The 26,677-nt window shown below is 43.6% G+C and overlaps 1 protein-coding gene across 1 annotated transcript in view; it reads right to left on the bottom strand.

Annotated features, from left to right (window-relative positions):
• The window catches only part of DNAJB5 (DnaJ heat shock protein family (Hsp40) member B5), a 53,625-nt gene extending 46,473 nt beyond the window's left edge, over positions 1-7,152 (bottom strand). Inside the window, exon 1 of the mRNA XM_060761159.2 lies at positions 7,077-7,152. The gene's annotated coding sequence lies outside the window, so the exon portion shown is untranslated. The remainder of the gene's footprint in view (positions 1-7,076) is intronic.
• Between the last annotated feature and the right edge of the window lie 19,525 nt (positions 7,153-26,677).

Raw genomic sequence — 26,677 nt, 5'->3', positions numbered from 1 at the left:
CAACAAGTTAAACATGAGCCAACAATGTGATGTGGCGGCAAAAAAAGCCAATGGGATTTTGGCCTGCATCAAGAGGAGCCTAGTGTCTAGATCTAAGGAAGTGATGCTACCCCTCTATTCCGCTTTGGTTAGACCACATCTGGAATATTGTGTCCAATTCTGGGCACCACAATTGAAGAGAGATATTGACAAGCTGGAATGTGTCCAGAGGAGGGCGACTAAAATGATCAAGGGTCTGGAGAACTAGCCCTATGAGGAGCGGCTTAAGGAGCTGGGCATGTTTAGCCTGAAGAAGAGAAGGCTGAAAGGAGATATGAGAGCCATGTATAAATATGTGAGAGGAAGCCACAGGGAGGAAGGAGCAAGCTTGTTTTCTGCTTCCTTGGAGACTAGGACGCAATGGAACAATGGCTTCAAACTACAAGAGACGAGATTCCACCTGAACATGAGGAAGAACTTCCTGACTGTGAGAGCCGTTCAGCAGTGGAACTCTCTGCCCAGGAGTGTGGTGGAGGCTCCTTCTTTGGAAGCTTTTAAGCAGAGGCTGGATGGCCATCTGTCAGGGGTGATTTGAATGCAATATTCCTGCTTCTTGGCAGAATGGGGTTGGACTGGATGGCCCATGAGGTCTCTTCCAACTCTTTGATTCTATGATTCTATGATTCTATGACTGCAGCAGCCAGATTGCTCACCAGAGCGACATACACAGAACACACCACCCCCCTGTTGTGTCAGCTCCACTGGCTGCCGGTTCAGTTCCGTGCCCAATTCAAGGTGCTAGTTTTGACCTACAAAACCCTATACCAGTGGTTCTCAACCTGGGGGTCGGGACCCCTGGAGGGGTCGCGAGGGGGTGTCAGAGGGGTCGCCAAAGACCATCACAGACAGTATTTTCTGTTGGTCATGGGAGTTCTGTGTGGGAAGTTTGGCCTAATTCTACCGTTGGTGGGCTTCTGAATGCTCTTTGGTTGTAGGTGAACTATAAATCCCAGCAACTACAACTCCCAAATGTCAAGGTCTATTTTCCTCGAACTTCACCAGTGTTCACATTTGGGCATATTGAATATTCGTGCCAAGTTTGGTCCAGATCCATCATTGTTTGAGTCCACAGTGCTCTCTGGGTGTAGGCAAACTACAACTCCCAAACTCAAGGTCAATGCCCACCAAATCCTTCCAGTTTTTTCCGTTGGTCATGGGAGTTCTGTGTGCCAAGTTTAGTCCAATTCTACCGTTGGTGGGCTTCTGAATGCTCTTTGGTTGTAGGTGAACTATAAATCCCAGCAACTACAACTCCCAAATGTCAAGGTCTATTTTCCTCGAACTTCACCAGTGTTCACATTTGGGCATATTGAGTATTCATGCCAAGTTTGGTCCAGATCCATCATTGTTTGAGTCCACAGTGCTCTCTGGGTGTAGGCGAACTACAACTCCCAAACTCAAGGTCAATGCCCACCAAACCCTTCCAGTTTTTTCCGTTGGTCATGGGTGTTCTGTGTGCCAAGCTTAGTCCAATTCCATCGTTGGTAGAGTTCAGAATGCTCTTTGAATGTAGGTGAACTATAAATCCCAGCAACTACAACTCCCAAATGACAAAATCAATCCTCCCATAACACTCCAATAGAATACATCCTGCATATCAGATATTTACATAAGGATTCACAACAGTAGCAAAATTACAATTATGAAGTAGCAGTGAAAATAATTTAATGGTTGGGGGTCACCACAACATGAGGAACTGTATTAAGGGGTCGCGGCATTAGGAACGTTGAGAACCACTGCCCTTTACGGTTCCGGTCCAGCGTATCTGTCCGAACGTATCTCCCTCTACGTCCCACCCCGGAGTTTGAGATCACCTGGGGAGGCCCTGCTCTCGACCCCACCAAATGAGGTTGGTGGGGACGAGGAGCAGGGCCTTCTCAGTGGTGGCCCCTCACCTGTGTCATTCCACAGATATATAAACCTAATTTTCCTAGTTCCAACAGACCCCACAACCACCAACAGAGAGGAAACAAACAAGGGCTTCTAATCACCTCTCAGCAAAAGATTGCCCCAGGCACTGCCAGGCCACCGAATGCTAACCAAGGTGGTCAGTTGAAACATTCACACCTAGGAGCAGAAGAGCCCCACTTATCCAATGGCCCAGTCAAAGGGGAGAGAGAAGGGCTGGTAGCAAAACCAGAGCAAGACCTGCTCTGAGTCGCCTTTGAGAGAGGAAAGTGGGGTGTAAACAAATATAATAATATAATAAACAACAGAGAGGAAACAAACAAGGACACCTAATCGCCTCTCAGCAAAAGATTGCCACAGGCACTGCCAGGCCATCAAATGCTAATCAAGGTGGTCAGTTGAAACATTCACACCTAGGAGAAGAGCTCCACTTATCTAATCACCTCTCAGCAAAAGATTGCCCCAGGCACTGCCAGGCCACCGAATGCTAACCAAGGTGGTCAGTTGAAACATTCCCACCCAGCTCCAGCAGACAAGAGTCCTTTGTCCCACCCTGGTCATTCCACAAACCCAATTTTCCTAGTTCCAACAGACCTCACAACCACTTGACATAGATGCAGGTGAAACGTCAGGAGAGAATGCCTCTAGAACAACCCAAATATAATAACAATAATAATAAATTGATCATGTGTCCCAAACAAAGGGGAGAAAAGCTGATGGCAGAGACAGAGGAAGACCTGCTCTGAGTCGCCTTTGAGAGAGGAAAATGGGGTGTAAACAAATATAATAATATAATAAACAACAGAGAGGAAACAAACAAGGACGTCTAATCACCTCTCAGCAAAAGATTGCCCCAGGCACTGCCAGGCCACCAAATGCTAATCAAGGTGGTCAGTTGAAACATTCACACCTAGGAGCAAAAGAGCCCCACTTTTCCAATGGCCCAGTCAAAGGGGAGAAGGGCTGGTGGCAAAACCAGAGGAAGACCTTCTCTGAGTCGCCTTTGAGAGAGGAAAGTGGGGTGTAAACAAATATAATAATATAATAAACAACAGAGAGGAAACAAGCAAGGACGTCTAATCACCTCTCGGCAAAAGATTGCCCCAGGCACTGCCAGGCCATCAAATGCTAATCAAGGTGGTCAGTTGAGACATTCACACCGAGCTCCAGCAGAAAAGAGTCCTTTGTCCCACCCTGGTCATTCCACAGATATATAAACCCAATTTTCCTAGTTCCAACAGACCTCACAACCACTTGACATAGATGCAGGTGAAACATCAGGAGAGAATGCCGCTAGAACATGGCCATATAGCCCGAAAAAACCTACAACCCAAATATAATAACATTAATAATAAACTGATCAAGTGTCCCAAACAAAGGGGAGAAAAGCTGGTGGCAGAGACAGAGGAAGACCTGCTCTGAGTCGCCTTTGAGAGAGGAAAATGGGGTGTAAACAAATATAATAATATAATAAACAACAGAGAGGAAACAAACAAGGACATCTAATCACCTCTCGACAAAAGATTGCCCCAGGCACTGCCAGGCCAGCAAATGCTAATCAAGGTGGTCAGTTGAAACATTCACACCTAGGAGCAGAAGAGCTCCACTTATCTAATCACCTCTCAGCAAAAGATTGCCCCAGGCACTGCCAGGCCACCGAATGCTAACCAAGGTGGTCAGTTGAAACATTCCCACCCAGCTCCAGCAGACAAGAGTCCTTTGTCCCACCCTGGTCATTCCACAAACCCAATTTTCCTAGTTCCAACAGACCTCACAACCACTTGACATAGATGCAGGTGAAACGTCAGGAGAGAATGCCTCTAGAACAACCCAAATATAATAACAATAATAATAAATTGATCATGTGTCCCAAACAAAGGGGAGAAAAGCTGATGGCAGAGACAGAGGAAGACCTGCTCTGAGTCTCCTTTGAGGGAGTAAAGTGGGGTGTAAACAAATATAATAATATAATAAACAACAGAGAAGAAACAAACAAGGACGTCTAATCACTTCTCGACAAAAGATTGCCCCAGGCACTGCCAGGCCAGCAAATGCTAATCAAGGTGGTCAGTTGAAACATTCACACATAGGAGCAGAAGAGCCCCACTTATCCAATGGCCCAGTCAAAGGGGAGAGAGAAGGGCTGGTAGCAAAACCAAAGCAAGACCTGCTCTGAGTCGCCTTTGAGAGAGGAAAGTGGGGTGTAAACAAATATAATAATATGATAAACAACAGAGAGGAAACAAACAAGGATGTCTAATCGCCTCTCAGCAAAAGATTGCCACAGGCACTGCCAGGCCATCAAATGCTAATCAAGGTGGTCAGTTGAAACATTCACACCTAGGAGCAGAAGAGCTCCACTTATCTAATCACCTCTCAGCAAAAGATTGCCCCAGGCACTGCCAGGCCACCAAATGCTAATCAAGGTGGTCAGTTGAAACATTCCCACCTAGCTCCAGCAGACAAGAGTCCTTTGTCCCACCCTGGTCATTCCACAGATATATAAACCCAATTTTCCTAGTTCCAACAGACCTCACAACCACTTGACAAGAAAGAACAATAATACATAATAAATAATATAATATGAAATAATAATTATTATTAAGAATATAATATGAAATTATCAATAATAGTTAACATAAGACAAGAAGAAATAATACTAAATAATAATAATAATATAATATGAAATAATTATAGTTAATAATAATCAAGAAGAAATAATAACAAAACAGAATAAGAAATAAGAGTATAATATGAAATTATTATTATTATAAATAGTTAATAATTAACAATAATAATAATTAATATATGAAATTATTATTGTTACGAATACATTACAAAATTATTAATAATAATAATGGGCTGCTGTGAGTTGCTGGGTTTGGCCATGTTCCAGAAGCATTCTCTCCTGACGTTTCGCCCACATCTATGGCAGGCATCCTCAAAAGTTGTGAGGTCTGTTGGAAACTAGGAAAATTGGGTTTATATATATGTGAAATGATGTCCAGGGTGGGAGAAAGAACTCTTGTCTACTTGAGGCAAGTGTGAATGTTGCCTTTGGCCACATTGATTAGCACTGAATGGCCTTGCAGCTTCAAGGTCTGGCTGCTTACAACCTCTGAGGGTGCCTGCCATAGATGAAGGCGAAACATGAGGACAGAATGCTTATCATTGAATGGTCTTACAGGTTCAAAGCCTGGCTGACTGCTGCTTGGAGGAATCCTTTGTTGGGAGGTGTTAGCTGGCCCTGATTGTTTCAGGTCAGGAATTCCTTTGCCTGCCATAGATGAAGGCGAAACGTAGGGAGAGAACGCTTATCATTGAATGGTCTTACAGGTTCAAAGCCTGGCTGACTGCTTCTTGGGGGAATCCTTTGTTGGGAGGTGTTAGCTGGCCCTGATTGTTTCAGGTCAGGAATTCCTTTGCCTGCTATAGATGAAGGCGAAACGTAGGGAGAGAATGCTTATCATTGAATGGTCTTACAGGTTCAAAGCCTGGCTGCCTGCTGCCTGGGGGAATCCTTTGTTGGGAGGTGTTAGCTGGCCCTGATTGTTTCAAGTCAGGAATTCCTTTGCCTGCCATAGATGAAGGCGAAACTTTGGGAGAGAATGCTTATCACTGAATGGTCTTACAGATTCAAAGCCTGGCTGACTGCTGCTTGGGGGAATCCTTTGTTGGAAGGTGTTAGCTGGCCCTGATTGTTTCAGGTCAGGAATTCCTTTGCCTGCCATAGATGAAGGCGAAACACCCGGAGAGAACGCTTATCATTGAATGGTCTTACAGATTCAAAATCTGGCTGAATGATGCCTGGGGGAATCCTTTTTTGGGAGGTGTTAGCTGGCCCTGATTGTTTCAGGTGTTAGCTGGCCCTGATTGTTTCAGGAATTCCTTTGCCTGCCATAGATGAAGGCAAAACACCAGGAGAGAACGCTTATCATTGAATGGTCTTACAGGTTCAAAGCCTGGCTGACTGCTTCTTGGGAGAATCCTTTGTTGGGAGGTGTTAGCTGGCCCTGATTGCTTCATGTCCTTTGTTTTCTGAAGAAACCATGAAAAGGATCACAATCTGGCTACCAGTATTCAAAAAAACCTTCTAAAATCAGGACAGGAAATTAAGAGCAACACTCAAAAAGCAAGGGAATTCCTGACATGAAACAATCAGGGCCAGCTAACACCTCCCAACAAAGGGTTCCCCCCCAACCAAGGCAGGAAGCAGCCAATCTTTGAAGCTGCAAGGCCATTCAGACAAGAAACAAACAAGGTATGGGCAAAATATAGAGCAACACTCAAAAAGCAGGGGAATTCCTGACATGAAACAATCAGGGCCAGCTAACACCTCCCAACAAAGGATTCCCCCCAAGGCAGGAAGCAGCCAGTCTTTGAAGCTGCAAGGCCATTCAGACAAGAAACAAACAAGGTATGGGCAGAAAAAAACTTCTAAAATCAAGAGCAACACTCAAAAAAGCAGGGGAATTCCTGATATGAAACAATCAGGGCCAGCTAACACCTCCCAACAAAGGATTCTTCCCAACCAAGGAAGGAAGCAGCCAGTCTTTGAAGCTGCAAGGCTATTCAGACAAGAAACAAACAAGGTATGGGCAGAAAAAAAACTTCTAAAATCAAGAGCAACACTCAAAAAGCTGGGAAATTCCTGACATGAAACAATCAGGGCCAGCTAACACCTCCCAACAAAGGATTCCTCCCAACCAAGGCAGGAAGCAGCAAGTCTTTGAAGCTGCAAGGCCATGCAGACAAGAAACAAACAAGGCCATAGATATGGGCGAAACGTCAGGAGAGAATGCTGCTGGAACATGGCCAAACGATATGAAACAATCAGGGCCAGCTAACACCTCCCAACAAAGGATTCCTCCCAACCAAGGCAGGAAGCAGCCGGTCTTTGAAGCTGCAAGGCTATTTAGAGAAGAAACAAACAAGGCCATAGATATGGGCGAAACGTCAGGAGAGAATGCTGCTGGAACAAGGCCAGACTTATTGACCCCGCCCACCAAGGGGGCGTGGCTAGTTCTGAGGTAGGCGCCGCCCCTCAGGATAGGCCCCGCCCCCTCCTTTCCCCACAGAGCCCCCCTATTCCCTCAGTGAGGCCTTCCACCCCGGTCTCGCTGGCTCACCCTTCTCCGCCTTCCTCCTCCGCCCGTCCGCCTTGCCTCCTTCTCTTCTCCTCGTCCCGGGGCAACTGGCGAGCCAAACCACCCCTCTCCTAGCAACAAGCCCGCCCCCGCCGCCCTCGCCCTCCTATTGGCCCGCGCCGCTTTCCATCACCCGGATGCCCCATTCCTAGTGGACAGCTTCGGACGGCCACGCCCTTCGCCGCGCCCACCCTCCTCCACTCTTCTCCTCCCATTGGCGCCTCCGCCTGCCATTCACTTCCTCACACTCCTGTTCCTAGGAAACGGAGGCGGGGCTGTCTCCTGATTGGTTGATTTCGCCACGCGTGCCTGCTGGAAAGGAGGAGGAGGAGGGGGGAAAAGCCTCCTTGGAAGCCCCGGTGACGTCACCACCGAGGGCAAGAAGGGGCCGGGCTACAGCACGCCACGCCCCTTTGGTGGGCGGGGCCTGGCTCCACGTGGGAGACAGCAGCTGTTAGGCTAGTTAAGAATATATATATAATCTAGCTGAGACAAACAACTATATTATGCTTAGGAGGCATGTATATGGATATATATATATATACAAAATACATAAACACATATATCTAAAGGTAAATTGTTCTGTGATTTCAAGACATAGGTTCAAAAGGCATACATATATATATATGTAATTATGCATATTATATGCATGTATACACATATAGTTATGTTATATATACACACACACACACATATAAAATCTACCTGCTTAAAGGTAAATTGTTGTTCTGTGATTTCAAGACATATGTTCAAAAGGCATACATATATATATATATGTAATTATGCATATATGCATGTATACACATATAGTTATGTTATATATATATACACACACACACACACACACATATAAAATCTACCTGCTTAAAGGTAAATTGTTGTTCTGTGATTTCAAGACATATGTTCAAAAGGCATACATATATATATATATGTAATTATGCATATATGCATGTATACACATATAGTTATGTTATATATATATACACACACACACACACACATATATAAAATCTACCTGCTTAAAGGTAAATTGTTGTTCTGTGATTTCAAGACATATGTTCAAAAGGCATACATATATATATATGTAATTATGCATATATGCATGTATACACATATAGTTATGTTATATATATACACACACACACACACACACATATATAAAATCTACCTGCTTAAAGGTAAATTGTTGTTCTGTGATTTCAAGACATATGTTCAAAAGACATACATATATATATATGTAATTATGCATATATGCATGTATACACATATAGTTATGTTATATACACACACACACACACACACACACATATATAAAATCTACCTGCTTAAAGGTAAATTGTTGTTCTGTGATTTCAAGACATATGTTCAAAAGGCATACATATATATATATGTAATTATGCATATATGCATGTATACACATATAGTTATGTTATATATATACACACACACACACACACACATATATAAAATCTACCTGCTTAAAGGTAAATTGTTGTTCTGTGATTTCAAGACATATGTTCAAAAGGCATACATATATATATATGTAATTATGCATATATGCATGTATACACATATAGTTATGTTATATATATACACACACACACACACACACATATATAAAATCTACCTGCTTAAAGGTAAATTGTTGTTCTGTGATTTCAAGACATATGTTCAAAAGGCATACATATATATATATGTAATTATGCATATTATATGCATGTATACACATATAGTTATGTTATATATACACACACACACACACACACATATAAAATCTACCTGCTTAAAGGTAAATTGTTGTTCTGTGATTTCAAGACATATGTTCAAAAGGCATACATATATATATATGTAATTATGCATATATGCATGTATACACATATAGTTATGTTATATATATATACACACACACACACACACATATATAAAATCTACCTGCTTAAAGGTAAATTGTTGTTCTGTGATTTCAAGACATATGTTCAAAAGGCATACATATATATATATGTAATTATGCATATATGCATGTATACACATATAGTTATGTTATATATATATATACACACACACATATATAAAGTCTACCTGCTTAAAGGTAAATTGTTGTTTTGTGATTTCAAGACATGTTCAAAAGGCATACATATATATGTGTGTGTGTGTGTAATTATGCATATAATTATGTAATATATATATATATATATATACACACACACACCTGCTTAAAGGTAAATTGTTCTGTGAATTCAAGACATGTTTTAAAGGCTAATATATAGATATAGATATGTTGCACACACACACACACACACATGAAGTATATGCACACAGACATTACAGATATTACACACACACACACATATATATATGCACACACACATAAATACATACATATATATATATATATATAATCTAGCTGCTTAGAGGTAAATTGTTCTGTGAATTCAAGACATGTTTAAAAGGCTATTATATAGATATACACATATATATGTAATATATATACAAAGACATTACAGATATACATCACACACACATATATATATGCACACACAGACCCACATATATATATAATCTACCTGCTTAAAGGTAAATCGTTCTGTGAATTCAGGACTTATGTTTAAAAGGCTGATATAGATATATTATACACACATATATATGTAATGTATATACAAAGACATTACAGATATACATCACACACACACATATATGCACACACATAAATACACATAGAGATATGTTACACACACACATATATATGTAATATATACACAGAGACATTGCAGATACACATTACACACACACACACATATATATATATACACACGTATAAAATCTACTTGCTTAAAGGTAAATTGTTCTGTGAATTCAAGACATATGTTTAAATGGCACATATGTGTGTGTGTGTGTTCTACCTGCTTAAAGGTAAGTTGATGTTCTGTGAATTCAAGTCATATATTTGAAAAGCTAATATATATTACACACAAATATATATACACAGTCACACACAAATACAGATATATATATATATATATATATATATATATATATATATATCACACATACATATTATATATATATATATATACACACACACACATATACAATCTATGCTAAGGTAAATTGTTGTTCTGTGAGTTCAAGCCATTTCTCTTCTGGTGACCCTATGATGGACTTTCCCTGGCAGAGTGTGTTTGTTTGGAGAGATCTGGCCTTCCTCTGAGGCTGAGAGAATGTGACCTCCCCAAAGAGACTCATAGGGCTGAGAGAGAGTAAGGGTGTGCCTATCTATACTATAGAATGGATGCAGCCGGACACCATTGCAAGAGCTCTGGAATCCTGGGAATTATAGTTTCGCCCTTCTCTGCCCAAGAGGACTGGTTTCCCCCACCAAACTACAACTCCCATGGGTTGTTGTAGGTTTTTTTCAGGCTATATGGCCATAGTCTAGAGGCATTCTCTCCTGACGTTTCGCCTGCATCTATGGCAAGCATCCTCAGAGGTAGTGAGGTGACCTCACTACCTCTGAGGATGCTTGCCATAGATGCAGGCGAAACATCAGGAGAGAATGCCTCTAGACCATGGCCATATAGCCCGAAAAAACCTACAACAACCCAGTGATTCCAGCCATGAAAGCCTTCGACAATACAACTCCCATGATTTCATAGCACAGAGCCACGGTAATTAAAGGGGATTCAAACTGCATTAAGTCGACAGTGTAGATGCACCGTACCCCAAAAAGTCTGAATGGAGCCAATGATTCTCCGCTTGTGATGTTTACATTGTTTAATATCCAGCTTAACTATCCAAACTTATTATTCTAGATTATTTTACATGGTTTTGATCTTGGCACCACTTTGAGATCCTATAGTAAAGGACACGGCACGTGGTATTTCAACAGTGTACTTCTTTGATTCTTAACTCCAGAGAAATACAGTACATTATAATAAATGAAAAATAAATAAATACAATCATGCAGCCATAACAAACGATTCACCAGGCTCGTTTTGCACGTGCGTTCCACTTGAAATGTCACCATCTGGGCTTATTTATTTCCATTCATTTCTCAGCCGATCCGCCCCACAGTTTATGCTTTTCTTTCCCTGGGAAGAAAGCAGGAGGCCTGCAGTATGTCTGCACTGTTGAATTAACACAGTTTGGTCCCACTTTAACTTACCAATAGCTCAGTGCTATGGGATCTATGGGATCCTGGAAGTTGTAGCTTGGTAGAGAAACTATAACTGTGTGATTCCATAGCATGGGAACAAAGTGCTTTCAAACTACATTAACTCTCCCATGTAGATGTACGCCTGCTGTACTATTAATCCCACCAGCTTCATAGGATGCCTCTACACTAAGTCTTTCCCAACCTGGGGATCGGGACCCCTGGGCATGAGAGGGGTCGCCAAAGATCATCAGAAAACACAGTATTTTCTGTTGGTCATGAGTTCTGTGTGCCAAGTTTGGTTCCATTCTATCATTGGTGGAGTTCAGAATGCTCTTTGATTGTAGGTGAACTATAAATCCCAGCAACTACAACTCCCAAATGTCAAGGTCTATTTTCTCCAGTGTTCACATTTGGGCATATTGAGTATTTGTGCCAAGTTTGGTCCTGAACCATCATTGTTTGAGTCCTCATTGCTCTCTGAATGTAGGTGAACTACAACTCCCAAACTCAAGGCCAATGCCCACCAAACCCTTCCAGTATTTTCTCTTAGTCATGGGAGTTCTGTGTACCAAGTTTGGTTCCATTCTATCATTGGTGGAGTTCAGAATGCTCTTTGATTGTAGGTGAACTATAAATCCCAGCAACTACAACTCCCAAATATCAAGGTCTATTTTCTCCAGTGTTCACATTTGGGCATATTGAGTATTTGTGCCAAGTTTGGTCCTGAACCATCATTGTTTGAGTCCTCATTGCTCTCTGAATGTAGGTGAACTACAACTCCCAAACTCAAGGCCAATCCCCACCAAACCCTTCCAGTATTTTCTCTTAGTCATGGGAGTTCTGTGTGTCAAGTTTGGTTTCATTCTATCATTGGTGCAGTTCAGAATGCTCTTTGATTGTAGGTGAACTATAAATCCCGGCAACCACAACTCCCAAATGTCAAGGTCTATTTTCTCCAGTGTTCACATTTGGGCATATTGAGTATTTGTGCCAAGTTTGGTCCTGAACCATCATTGTTTGAGTCCTCAGTGCTCTCTTAATGTAGGTGAACTACAACTCCCAAACTCAAGGCCAATGCCCACCAAACCCTTCCAGTATTTTCTCTTAGTCATGGGAGTTCTGTGTGCCAAGTTTGGTTCCATTCTATCATTGGTAGAGTTCAGAATGCTCTTTGATTGTAGGTGAACTATAAATCCCAGCAACTACAACCCCCAAATGTCAATGTCTATTTTCCCCGGTGTTCACATTTGGTCACACTGAGTACCCACGCCAATTTTGGTCCATATCCATCATTGTTTGAGTTCAGAGTACTCTCTGAATGTAGGTGAACTACAACTCCCAAACTCAAGGTCAATGCCCACCAAACGTGCCAAGAGGAAGATGTGTCAAGCCAACCCCGACCGGGAACACCTTCCACCTGGAAACCAATGCCCTCACAACCACCTATGTACCCAACGCCAGGACACCCATCTTGGAGGACAATCCTACTCAGACAATAAGTAAGTAAGTAAAGTATACTGCATATCAGATGTAGAGTGGCTTGTAGGCCTTCTCCTTAATGAGCACTGACTACATTATCATCAGCATATTGGAGTTCTGTAACAGATGTAGAGTGGCTTGTAGGCCTTCATCTGAATGAGCACTGGCTACGTTATCATCAGCATATTGGAGTTCTGTAACAGATATAGAGTGGCTTGTAGGCCTTCATATGAATAAGCACTGAGTACGTTATCATCAGCATATTAGAGTTCTGTAACAGATATAGAGTGGCTTGTAGGTCTTCTTCTGAATGAGCACTGACTACATTATCATCAGCATATTGGAGTTCTGTAACAGATATAGAGTGGCTTGTAGGTCTTCTTCTGAATGAGCACTGACTACATTATCATGAACATATTGGAGTTCTGTAACAGCTATAGAGTGGCTTGTAGGCCTTCTTCTGAACGAGCACTGATTATGTTATCATCAGCATATTGGAGTTCTGTAACAGATATAGAGTGGCTTGTAGGCCTTCTTCGGAATGAGCACTGACTACATTATCATCAGCATATTGGAGTTCTGTAACAGATGTAGAGTGGCTTGTAGGCCTTCTTCTGAATGAGCACTGACTATGCTATCATCAGCATATTGCAGTTCTGTAACAGATATAGAGTGGCTTGTAGGCCTTCATATGAATAAGCACTGAGTACGTTATCATCAGCATATTGGAGTTCTGAAACAGATATAGAGTGGCTTGTAGGTCTTCATCTGAATGAGCACTGACTACGTTATCATCAGAATATTGGAGTTCTGTAACAGATGTAGAGTGGCTTGTAGGCCTTCTCCTGAATGAGCACTGGCTACATTATCATCAGCATATTGGAATTCTATAACAGATGTAGAGTGGCTTGTATGCCTTCTCCTGAATGAGCACTGGCTACATTATCGTCAGCATATTGGAGTTCTATAACATATAGTCGCTTGTAGGCCTTCTGAATGAGCACAGATTACGTTATCATCAGCATATTTACACGACGATTCATAACGATAGCAAAATTAAAGTTATGAAGCAGCGACGAAAATAATGTTATGGTTGGGGGGTCCCCAAAATATGAGGAACGGCATTAAGATGTCGCGGCATTAGGAAGGTTGAGAACCACTGCTCTACACTGTATAATTAATGCAGTTTCACACCACTTTAACTGATGACAATCCGCATCTTTGTATGTGTTTTTCTCCACTCTAATTTCCACGTCAAAGGCTAGATATTAAATTAATGAATATTGATCATCATCACAGCAATGATATGCATGTCAAGGGTCAGGTGACTCACACACCTGATGCCCATTGAGTATAATGCTAACTCTCCATTCGGCTGCAGATGGGGAACCAGGTTGCATTTCCACCCATTGTGTCGTCATGACACCTGTCAATCTCGGAAGCGGCGCTTGTATGGCAATTGTATTTTATAACCAAACGGATGTTGCCATGAGAGCGCCGTATTCTGCAGCAAAAAAAGGGAAGGCAATCCCACCCGTTTCCCAGCTTTCAAAGAAAGGCAGCCTGCGAGGATGACGTGGTCTCCTTTTATAAAACCATCCTCACGCAGTTAGTCAGCTTCGACGTGGCAGCGCAGTCTATCCTGGGCACCTCCCACTCTGATTGGCATCCATCTCTCCCGAGTGGCATCTGAGGACCAGTTCCTGTGGGTTTCCTCCTTGCAAGCCCATTGCCATCGCAGGAAGTCCAAGGCATCCTGGATGGGCTTTGCGCATTTATTGGAGTGCTGTAACAGATATAGAATGGCTAGTAGGCCTTCTGAATGAGCATTGACTACATTATCGGCAGCATATTGGAGTTCTATAACAGATGTAGAGTGCTTGTAGGCCTTCTTCTGAATGAGCACTGACTATGTTATCATCAGCATATTGGACTTCTGTAACAGATATAGAGTGGCTAGTAGGCCTTCTTCTGAATGAGCACTGACTACATTATCATCAGCATATTGGAGTTCTATAACAGATTTAGAGTGACTTGTAGGTCTTCTGAATGAGCACTGACTACGTTATCGTCAGCATATTGGAGTTCTGTAACAGATGTAGAGTGGCTTGTAGGCCTTCTTCTTAATGAGCACTGACCACATTATCGTCAGCATATTGGAGTTCTATAACAAATATAGAGAAGCTTGTAGGCCTTCTTCTGAATGAAAACTGACTACATTATCGTCAGCATATTGGAGTTTTATAACAGATATAGAGTGGTTTGTAGGCCTTCTTCTGAATGAGCACTGACTATGTTATCATCAGTATATTGGAGTTCTGTAACAGATATAGAGTGGCTTGTAGGCCTTCTTCTGAATGAGCACTGACTATATTATCAGTATATTGGAGTTCTGTAACAGATGTTGAGTGGTTTGTAGGCCTGCTTCTGAATGAGCACTCACTACGTTATCACCAGCATATTGGAGTTTTATAAGAGATGTAGAGTGGTTTGTAGGCCTGCTTTTGAATTAGCACTCACTACGTTATCATCAGCATATTGGAGTTCTATAACAGATGTAGAGTAGCTTGTAGGCCTTCTGAATGAGCACTGTCTATGGTATCATCAGTATATTGGAGTTCTGTAACAGATATAGAGTGGCTTGTAGGCCTTCTGAACGAGCACTGACTACATTATCATCAGCATATTGGAGTTCTATAACAGATGTAGAGTAGTTTGTGGGCCTTCTGAATGAGCACTGACTATGGTATCATCAGTATATTGGAGTTCTGTAACAGATAGAGAGTGGCCAGTAGGCCTTCTTCTGAACGAGCACTGACTGCATTATTGTCAGCATACTGGAGTTCTATAACAAATGTAGAGAAGTTTGTGGGCCTTCTTCTGAATGAATGCTGACTACATTATCATCAGCATATTGGAGTTTTATAACAGATATAAAGTGGCTAGTAGGCCTTCTTCTGAACGAGCACTGACTACGTTATCGTCAGCATATTGGACTTCTGTAACAGATGTAGAGTGGCTAGTAGGCCTTCTTCTGAACAGGCACTGACTATATTATCAGTATATTGGAGTTCTATAACAGATGAAGAGTGGTTTGTAGGCCTGCTTCTAAATGAGCACTGACTACATTATCATCAGCATATTGGAGACGATAACATAGTTTGTGCTCATTCAGAGGAAAGCCTACAAGCCACTCTACATCTGTTACAGAACTCCAATATGCTGATGATAACAAAGTCTGTGCTCATTCAGAATAAAGCCTACCTCTACATCTGTTACAAAACTCCAATATGCTGATGATACTGTAGTCTGTGCCCATTCAGAAGAAGGCCTACAAGCCACTCTACATCTGTTACAGAACTTCAATATGCTGATGATAACGTAGTCTGTGCTCATTCAGGAGAAGGCCTACAAGCCGCTCTGCATCTGTCATAGAACTCCAATATGTTGACAATAACGTGGTCTGTGTTCATTCAGAAGGAGGCCTACAAGCCACTTCGCATCTGTCACAGAACTCCAACATACTGATGATAATGTGCTCTGTGCTTGTTCAGAAGGAGGCCTACAAGCCACTCCACATGTTACAGAACTCCAATATGCTGACGATAACGTGGTCTGTGCTCATTCAGAAGAAGGCCTACAAGCCACTCTACATTTGTTACAGAAATCCAATATGCTGATGATAACGTAATCTGTGCTCATTCAGAAGAAAGCCTACAAGCCACTCTACATCTGTTACAGAACTCCAATATGCTGATGATAACAAAGTCTGTGCTCATTCAGAATAAAGCCTACCTCTACATCTGTTACAAAACTCCAATATGCTGATGATACTGTAGTCTGTGCCCATTCAGAAGAAGGCCTACAAGCCACTCTACATCTGTTACAGAACTTCAATATGCTGATGATAACGTAGTCTGTGCTCATTCAGGAGAAGGCCTACAAGCCGCTCTGCATCTGTCATAGAACTCCAATATGTTGACAATAACGTGGTCTGTGTTCATTCAGAAGGAGGCCTACAAGCCACTTCGCATCTGTCACAGAACTCCAACATACTGATGATAATGTGCTCTGTGCTTGTTCAGAAGGAGGCCTACAAGCCACTCCACATGTTACAGAACTCCAATATGCTGACGATAACGTGGTCTGTGCTCATTCAGAAGAAGGCCTACAAGCCACTCTACATTTGTTACAGAAATCCAATATGCTGATGATAACGTAATCTGTGCTCATTCAGAAGAAAGCCTACAAGCCACTCTACATCTGTTACAGAACTCCAATATACTGATGATAATGTAGTTAGTGCTCATTCAGAAGAAGGCCTACAAGCCACTCTACATCTGTTACAGAACTCCAATATACTGATGATAACATAGTTAGTGCTCATTCAGAAGAAGGCCTACAAGCCACTATACATCTGTTACAGAACTCCAATATGCTGATGATAACTTAGTCAGTGCTCATTCAAGAGGAGGCCTGCAAGCCACTCTATATATGTTACAGAACTCCAATATACTGACGATAACATAGTCAGTGCTCATTCAGAAGAACTACATGCCACTCTGCATCTGTTATAGAACTCCAATATGCTGATGATAACGTAGTCAGTGCTCATTCAGGAGATGGCCTACATGCCACTCTACATCTGTTACAGAACTCCAGTATGCTGACGATAACATAGTCAGTGCTCATTCAGAAGAAAGCCTACATGCCACTCTGCATGTGTTATAGAACTCCAATATGCTGATGATAACATAGTCAGTGCTCATTCAGAAGAAGGTCTACATGCCACTCTGCATCTGTTACAGAACTCTAATATGCTCACGATAATGTAGTCAGTGCTCATTCATAAGAAGACCTACATGCCACTCTGCATCTGTTATAGAACTCCAATATGCTGACGATAACGTAGTCAGTGCTCATTCAGATGAAGGCCTACAAGCCACTCTATATCTGTTATAGAACTCCAATATGCTGATGATAACGTAGTTAGTGCTCATTCAGAAGAAGGCCTGCTCCCAGGATTCCATAGCATTGAGCCATGGCAGTTCAAGTGGTGTCAAACTGCATTAATTCTACCAATGTAGATACACCCTGGCATCTTCCACTCCACTTTCCCCAGCTTCATGAAAACAATCCCAGGAGAGGACTTTGAATTTGGACTTGTTTGCAAGTAGAAAAGGCACAAATAATAATAATAATAGTACATCTTGACAAATATATATTGAAAAAACCTAGGAGAAGCATCAGGCATCGTTGGCATTCACACAATCACACAATCCTAGAGTTGGAAGGGATCTCTAAAGGGCATGTAGTCCAACCCCTTTCTACCAGGCAGGAATACACAAGCCTTTCCAACCAATGGCCATCCAGCCTCTGTTTTGAATCCTTGAGAAAAAGGTGAAGTTTGGAGTAGGATGGAAAGAGCATCAGCAAACCCAACCACATTCCCCGGCTGATACTCCCGATAAGGGCCTCCGCCCAAAATGTGTCCTCGTTGCTTCTTTCTGGGAGAGGCCTTGGAAGGCATCAGGCCAAGCGCAAGAGCCAACCGGCGCCGGAAAGGAGCGATGGGCGTCGTAATGAGCCCTTTCTGCAGCAGTAATTGCTGTTTTGATGGATGCCACTTTAATAATCGTTTATTCATTACTTCATTCCAAAGAGCTGGGTGCTCAGATGAAAGGAGCCTGAACTGGGGGTGCGTCTACACCGGGGAATGAATGCAATTCGGCACCGTGGCTCAAGGCTATAGGATTCTGGGAGTTGGAGTTTGGTGAGGCACTGGAGAAGGTGAAAGAGGTTGTTAAACTACAACTCCCACCACCATGAGCCCTATCCATTAAAGTGGCATCATGCCTGGAAGATGGTACAAGTAGAGCTGCATCTACACTGTGGAATTAATGCAGTTTTGGTATGACTTAAAACCACCAGGGGTCAATGCTATGGAATTCTGGGTGTTGGAAGAGACCTCCTGGGCCATCCAGTCCAACCCCATTCTGCCAAGAAGCAGGAATATTGCATTCAAAGCACCCCTGACAGATGGCCATCCAGCCTCTGTTTAAAAGCTTCCAAAGAAGGAGCCTCCACCACACTCCGGGGCAGAGAGTTCCACTGCTGAATGGCTCTCACAGTCAGGAAGTTCTTCCTTGTGTTCAGATAGAATCTCCTTTCAAATCGCCCCTGACAGATGGCCATCCACCCTCTGTTTAAAAGTTTCCAAAGAAGGAGCCTCCATCACACTCTGGGGCAGAGAGTTCCACTGCTGAACATATCTCACAGTCAGGAAGTTCTTCCTCATGTTCAGGTTGTAGTTTGAAGCCGTTGTTCCATTGCGTCCTAGTCTCCAGGGAAGCAAAAAGGAAGCCTGCTCCCTCCTCCCTGTGGCTTCCTCTCACATATTTATACATGGCCCTCGTCATATCTCCTCTCGGTCTTCTCTATCAGTCTGAACGTGACTATCAAGTTCAGACTGAAACTCAAAGCGGAATTATCATCTCACTGGAGTCCGAAGGTGTCCAGCTACACTGACAAATTGGGAGCAAAGGAAGAAGAGATGGGCAAATGGATAATGGAGTGAGAGAGAGAGATTGGAGAGATGGCCATTTCCCTCTCCTCTCATAGAATCATAGAATCACAGAATCAAAGAGTTGGAAGAGACCTCCTGGGCCATCCAGTCCAACCCCATTCTGCCAAGAAGCAGGAATATTGCATTCAAATCACCCCTGACAAATGGCCACCCAGCCTCTGCTTAAAAGCTTCCAAAGAAGGAGCCTCCACCACACTCCGGGGCAGAGAGTTCCACTGCTGAACGGCTCTCATAGTCAGGAAGTTCTTCCTCATGTTCAGATGGAATCTCCTCTCTTGTAGTTTGAAGCCATTGTTCCATTGCGTCCTAGTCTCCAAGGAAGCAGAAAACAAGCTTGCTCCCTCCTCCTCCCTGTGGCTTCCTCTCACATATTTATACATGGCTATCATATCTCCTCTCAGCCTTCTCTTCTTCAGGCTAAACATGCCCAGCTCCTTAAGCCGCTCCTCGTAGGGCTTGTTCTCCAGACCCTTGATCATTTTAGTCGCCCTCCTCTGGACACATTCCAGCTTGTCAATACCTCTCTTGAATTGTGGTGCCCAGAATTGGACACAATATTCCAGTTGTGGTCTAACCAAGGCAGAATAGAGCATGGGGAGCATGACTTCCCTGGATCTAGACACTATGCTCCTCTTGATGCAGGACAAAATCCCATTGGCTTTTTTTGATGCTACATCACATTGTTGGCTCATGTTTAACTGGTTGTCCACGAGGACTCCAAGATCTTTTTCACACGCACTGCTCTGAAGCCAGGCATTGTCCCCCATTCTATATCTTTGCATTTCGTTTTATCTGCCTAAGTGGAGTCTCTTGCATTTGTCCCTGTTGAACTTCATTTTGTTAGTTTTGGCCCATCATCTCTCTAATCTGTCAAGATGGTTTTGAATCCTGCTCCTGTCCTCTGGACTATTGGCTATCCCTCCCAATTTGGTGTCGTCTGCAAACTTGATGATCATGCCTTCTAGCCCTTCATCTAAGTCATTAATAAAGATCCTGAACAGGACCGGGCCCAGGACGGAACCCTGCTTGTGGCACTCCACTTGTCACTTCTTTCCAAGATGAAGAGGAAGCATTAGTGAGCACTCTCTGTGTTCGTCCACTTAACCAATTACAGATCCACCTCACCGTAGTTTTGCCTAGCCCACATTGGACTAGTTTCCTTGCCAGAAGGTCATGGGGGACCTTGTCGAAGGCCTTCCTGAAATTTGTCGAAGGCCTTCCTGAAATCCAAGTACGCTACATCTACGGCATTCCCCAGCTTGTAGCTCTATCGAAGAAAGAGATCAGATTAGTCTGGCACTCTGCTGTGCTTTCTGATGGTCTTTGGCGATCCTTCTGAAATCCCACTTGCGAACTCCTCAGGGGTCACAACCTCCAGTAGGCTGTTAGGAATTGTGGGAGTTGAAGTCCAAAACACCTGGAGGGCCGAAGTTGGCCGATGCCTGTTTTAGTATATTTCTGTATTTTAATTTTTGTTTTTACCACATTTAATTGTTCATTAATTTTGTATTGACCTTATGAAACGTATCTAGTGTGGAGTGTTAGCCACCTTGAGTCCCCACGGTGAGAAAGGCAGGATGTAAATAAAGACAACAACAACAACAACAACAACAACACTGAGAGCTTCCCTTGTCCTCAATGGGACATCCTTCCCATTATTTCAACGTGTCTCTCCTGTCACTTCTCAACTTCCTCTTCCTCAAGCTAAAGATCCCCTAAGGGCCCTTCCACGCAGCCACATGACCCTGAATATCAAGGCATATAATCCACATATCCGCTTTGAACTAGGTTATCTGAGTCCACACTGCCAGATAATCCAGTTCAATGTGGATTTTCTACAGCTGTGTGGAAAGGGCCCAAGTCACTCCACAGAGTGATTCATAGTTTCCAGACTTTTTTGGTGGCCCTTCTCTGGGCACCTTCCATCTTGTCCATCTTCCTAAATTGCTTTGACCAGAACTGGACACAAGCTTATTCCAGGTGAGGCCTGACTTCTCACCTGGAATAATACTTCCCTCTATCTCGACACTTCTTTCTGTGGAAGCATCCTTGGCTTGTTTAGCTGCCACATCTCCTCCTGTGATCTCTTTCCATACCTGATGTTCTGGGTGAGGATTCAGCTCAATTGTCCCTGCTGGAGAGGTCCTCTCCCTTCCCTTTGGGGCTCCTGTGGTGGAGAAGGACTCAACCTTCCCTTGGAGGTTTCCTTCTGGAGTGCTCAATATCTGTGTTCATCTTCTCTGCACATTTGTCATCAGAGACAACACCTGACCTTCTGGTCACACAACCCTTCGGCTGGCTCCCATTTCCTGGCTGCTCTCTGGATCCGCCCCCAAAAAGATAATGCTGCCCAGGTGCCCAGGTGAGGCAGGTGAGGCTCTCGCCCACTGGCAGGATGTAATCACATCCCAACAAAGAGATTCTCCCGCCTTCCCAAAGATGTGATGGCCTCCCACTTGGAGCCAGACAGGTAAATATTTTCAATAGATCATCCTCCTGGAATCCTGAGTCATCCACCCGGCGTGAAATCGGACATTGCCTCCAGAGTGGTACCCAGGATGCCTCGTCTCCATGGCAACCACTTGAAGGATGCTGCAGCGAGTGACAGGTTGAGTGCTGTCTTGGGCATCCGATACGCATACCTTTCTCCCTCACCATAAAAGCATTAAATTTCACCCAATGAATTCTTTTTTAAGGACTAATCTTTATTCAAACTTATAAAGATAATAACAGTATACAAAAAAACAAACAAATTTTATGATATTTACAACTAAAACTAAGCAACTGTCTGTGTTCTGTCACGCGCTGGGCCTGTAAAGAATTGCTTTTAAAATAGGACGTGCAACTTGAGCACAGCAGGAAGCCAGGGCCCCCCGAAGAGAAGTTCTTAAGGATTTCCCACCACAAATGGTCTTTAGATGGCTTGTGAAGTATAACAAAGTCCTTTATTGGGTTGTTGTAGGTTTTTCCGGGCTATATTCCATCTGAACATTAGGAAGAACTTCCTGACTGTGAGAGCCGTTCAGCAGTGGAACTCTCTGCCCCGGAGTGTGGTGGAGGCTCCTTCTTTGGAAGCTTTTAAGCAGAGGCTGGATGGCCATCTGTCAGGGGTGATTTGAATGCAATATTCCTGCTTCTTGGCAGGAGGTTGGACTGGATGGACCATGAGGTCTCTTCCAACTCTTTGATTCTATGATTCTATGATTCTATATGGCTATGTTCTAGAGGCAATTTTTCTCCTGACGTTTCGCCTGCATCTATGGCAAGCATCCTCAGAGGTAGTGAGGTACATCCTCAGAGGTAGACCTCACTACCTTACTGCAGCCAAGTTTGGCTGCAGTAAGGCTCGAGCGGCCTAAGTCAGAGGAGTCCTCCATGTGCGTTGCCATGGAGACCGATGCAGGAGAGAGAGAAGTGGGAGGAGCTTAGAGGGGAGAGTTTGAAAAAATGACAGTTAAAAATCAGTTAGGTTTTAGGTTTAGAGGAGTGAGCAGTCAGGAGTTAGGTTCAGAGGAGTGAGGAGTTAGGAGTTGGGAAAGAAGGAAAGGAAAGGTAGCGGAGTGACTTGTGAAGCAAAGCTTTGAGGCTTTGAAAAGCTGGGTTTGGCTATTGGAAGTTTCTCAGGCTAGTGCAGCCGAATGGTGAAACAGAGCTGGTATTCTTTTAGTCTAACGAGAGGCTAAAGAAAAGTTTACTTAGTATTTAATCTAGGGAGGATCAAACAGGGGAAACATCCCTGTATGGAAACTTTGTCTGAAACAAGTGTTCTACGTCAGAAAGATACTGTGTTACTTGAAAGTATGAACTGTTAAAGTTACAAGTATTATTCCAAGTGCTACAAGGAAAAGTTACGTCTTGCATCCACACGCTATGTACTTAATAAAATTGTTAACTTTTATTTGAAGATTGCCTCAGCTCCGTCTATTCTGTGTACCAAGTGCCATTTCTCACAATATTACAACTTACCTCACGTGGTGGCAGAAACGTAGGGAAAAGTAACCAAATAAATCTACATTCTTCTCTCCAGTCACGCTACAGTATATACAGTGTAATTACTACTAAGTTATTACTTTCTTAATAAAGGAAGAGGTGCAATTGAACAGCCTCCCTTCCAACTTGATGGTAAATTTGGTTCCTAATTGGCAACCTCCATTGCAAATCGGCTAAGTCTTTTTAAAATTGGGAACTGGGGTAAAATCTCCTGAATCCTGGTTCCTTTCAAATTGGTGGCAACAATAAATCATCCCTCAGCTCCCCTGCTTCTTTTCAGAGTATTTGTGCCAAATTTGGTCGAGTGAACGCTCTTTGATTGCAGGTGAACTATAAATCCCAGCAACTATATCTCCCAAATGACAAAATCCATCTGCCCCCCAACCCCACCAGTATTCAAATTTGGGTGTATTGGGTATTTGTTCCAAATTTGGTCCAGTGAATGAAAATGCATCCTGCCTATCAAATATTTACATTATGATTCATTACTGTTGCAAAATGACAGTCGTGAAGTAGCAACAAAAATAATGTTATGGTTGGGGATCACCACAACATGAGGGGTCGTGCCATTCGGAAGGTTGAGAACCACTGATCTACACTGTAGAATTAATCCAGTTTGACACCACTTTAACTGCCTTGGCTGAATGCTATGGAATCACAGCAGCTTTAGTTTTGCAAGGTGTTTAGCCCTCTCTGATAAAGAGTGGTCGTGTCTCACCAAATTACAACTGCCATCTATTTCCACAGCACTGAGCTAATTTGGTGTCAAACTGCATTAATTCTGCAGTGTGGATGCACCCGCACACAGAGGTGGCTTCTCGGTCAGGAACCAAGCCACGTCTTTCCTCATTAAGGGAAGCCTCCCAGAGAAGGTCACAGGAATGGCTCCAGGAGCAAAGCGTTCCCAGGAAAAGAGCAAAGAGCCAAACAGAAAGGCCCTTAAAACTCTCCAGCCCTTTTTCAAAGGTTAGTTTTATTTTGGGGAATGCCTTTTCCAAAACAGGCTTCTCACTGATCTCCACTCAAGCAGCGGAAACTGGGTCCAGGGGACACACGTGCCTCTATCCAGGGTGCGTCTACACTGCAGAATTAATGCAGTTCGACACCACTTGAACTAGTTTAATGCTATGGAATCATAGGGCTTGCAGTTCTACAAAGTCTTTAGCCTTTTCTTCTGACATTCGACACTGTGGACCATCCTCCAAAAAATTTGTGAACATCCTGCGGCATGATGGCAACAGTCTTCAAAAGCAATGGCTCCCAAAGTGACCCTTTTAAGGTGGAATCAGGTGTCAAACAGGAATGACGTGTTATTATGGCCCCAACCTTATTCTCCATCTTCATCGCTATGATACTTCACCTTGTTGATGGGAAGCTTCCCACCGGAGTGGAAATCATCTCTTGGACAGATGGCAAGCTGTTTAACCTCAGCAGACTGAAAGCCAAAACCAAGGTTACAACAACATCTGTTATAGAACTCCAGTATGCTGATGACAATGTCGTCTGTGCACATTCAGAAGAAGATCTACAAGCCACTTTAAACACTTTCACAGAAGCATACGAGAAGCTCGGCCTGTCATTAAACATCAAGAAAACCAGCATTCACCAGCCAACCCCTCTCCAATGCCAGAGATACAGCTTAATGGTGTAACATTAGAAAATGTGGACCATTTCCGCTCCCTTGGAAGCCACCTCTCCACCAAAGTCAACATCAACACCGAAATACAACACTGCCTGAGCTCTGCAAGTGCAGCATTTTTCCGAATGAAGCAGAGAGTGTTTGAGGACTGGGACATCCATAGGAATACCAAGGTGCTTGTTCATAAAGCTATTCCCCTCCCAACCCTGCTATACGCCTGCGAAACGTGGACTGTCTACAGATGTCACATGCAACTCCTGGAATGATTCCATCAGCGCTGCCTCCAGAAAATCCTGCAAATCTCTTGGGAAGAGAGGCAGACAAATGTCAGGGTGCTGGAAGAAGCAAAGAGCACCAGCATTGAAGCGATGGTCCTCTGCCATCAACTCCTCTGGGCCGGCCATGTTATCCAGATGCCCGACCAACGTCTCCCAAAGGAGTTGCTCTCCTCCGAACTCAAGAATGGAAAACGGAATGTTGTTGGGCAGGAAAAAAGATTGAAAGATGGGCTCAAAGCCGACCTTAAAAACTGTGGCATAGACACCGAGAACTGGGAAGCCCTGGCCCTTGAGCGCTCCAGCTGGAGGTAAGCTGTGACCAGCACTGCTGCAGAATTTGAAGAGGCACGGATGGAGGGCGAAAGAGAGAAACGCGCCAAGGGGAAGGCACGTCAATCCAACCCCAACCAGGACCACCTTCCCCCTGGAAACCGATGCCCTCACTGTGGAAGAAGATGCAGAGCAAGGATAGGGCTCCACAGCCACATGAATATTGGAAGACAATCATCCTCGGAAAACAAGAGATCGCCTAAGTAAGGAGGGAAGGACAAGGGAATTCACATGAAGAGCTGGGAGCAGCTGCGGGGGATAATGATGGGGCGGTGGTCAGTTCATCTTCTGTTGATGATTTGTAAATAAAAGTGGGTTCAGGGTGAGGGGTCCTTGCAGAAGGCAAGGTGTTGATGAGTGTCCATGTGTTGGGTGCTGTGTATTGGAAAAGATTCTTGGCACATCAAGCCAACCCCGACCGGGACTGCCTTCCACCTGAAAACCAATGCCCTCACTGTGGGAGAAGATGCAGATCAAGAATAGGGCTCCACAGTCACCTACGGACCCACCGACAGAACACTGACCTTGGAGGACACTCTTACTCAGACAACAAGGGATCGCCTAAGTAAGTAAGTGTCTATTACCGTACTTTTGTACCAATCAGAACAGTATCTTAGTAGGTAATGTGGGGTCACACTGCGTTTATTCTACAGTGCAGAGTTACTCCTGGGGAACCTGAAATGCCTTCTTAGCATGCTTTGCCCCAATTTCCTTCACTCGCTTCCCTCTCCCTTCTTCTCCACTCCGCTCCCATCCCTCTTGCCAAGCGGAGGCGGCATTTAATGTCTCCGTATCCTCAGCTCAACCTGAGACGCTGCTTTTCCGCCTGGCAGGGACGCCACCGAATGCCAGCCGGGCCCTTTGATGTTCCTTCCTGCTTCTGTGTGATACAGCAAGGATGATTCTCCCCCAAAAGCCAGCCAGTCACGGGCCTGGCAGCCGGCGGGCATGCTTCTCAGGAGAACAGCATGGCACAGCTTTCTGAGGCTCACTAATCCTCGAGTTTGCATTGATGTACCAGACACACTGATCTTCTTTCCTGGCACATCATTGCTGGGGAAAAGGGCAAAGAGATGGCAGGGAAACTCCTGTCTGAAGATACACCACCTACACAAACGAAGGCAATTT

This window comes from Anolis sagrei, chromosome 2 (assembly GCF_037176765.1).
Source record: "Anolis sagrei isolate rAnoSag1 chromosome 2, rAnoSag1.mat, whole genome shotgun sequence".
In the NCBI taxonomy this organism is placed as follows: domain Eukaryota; kingdom Metazoa; phylum Chordata; class Lepidosauria; order Squamata; family Dactyloidae; genus Anolis; species Anolis sagrei.
This window is presented reverse-complemented; position numbering and strand designations above follow the sequence as displayed.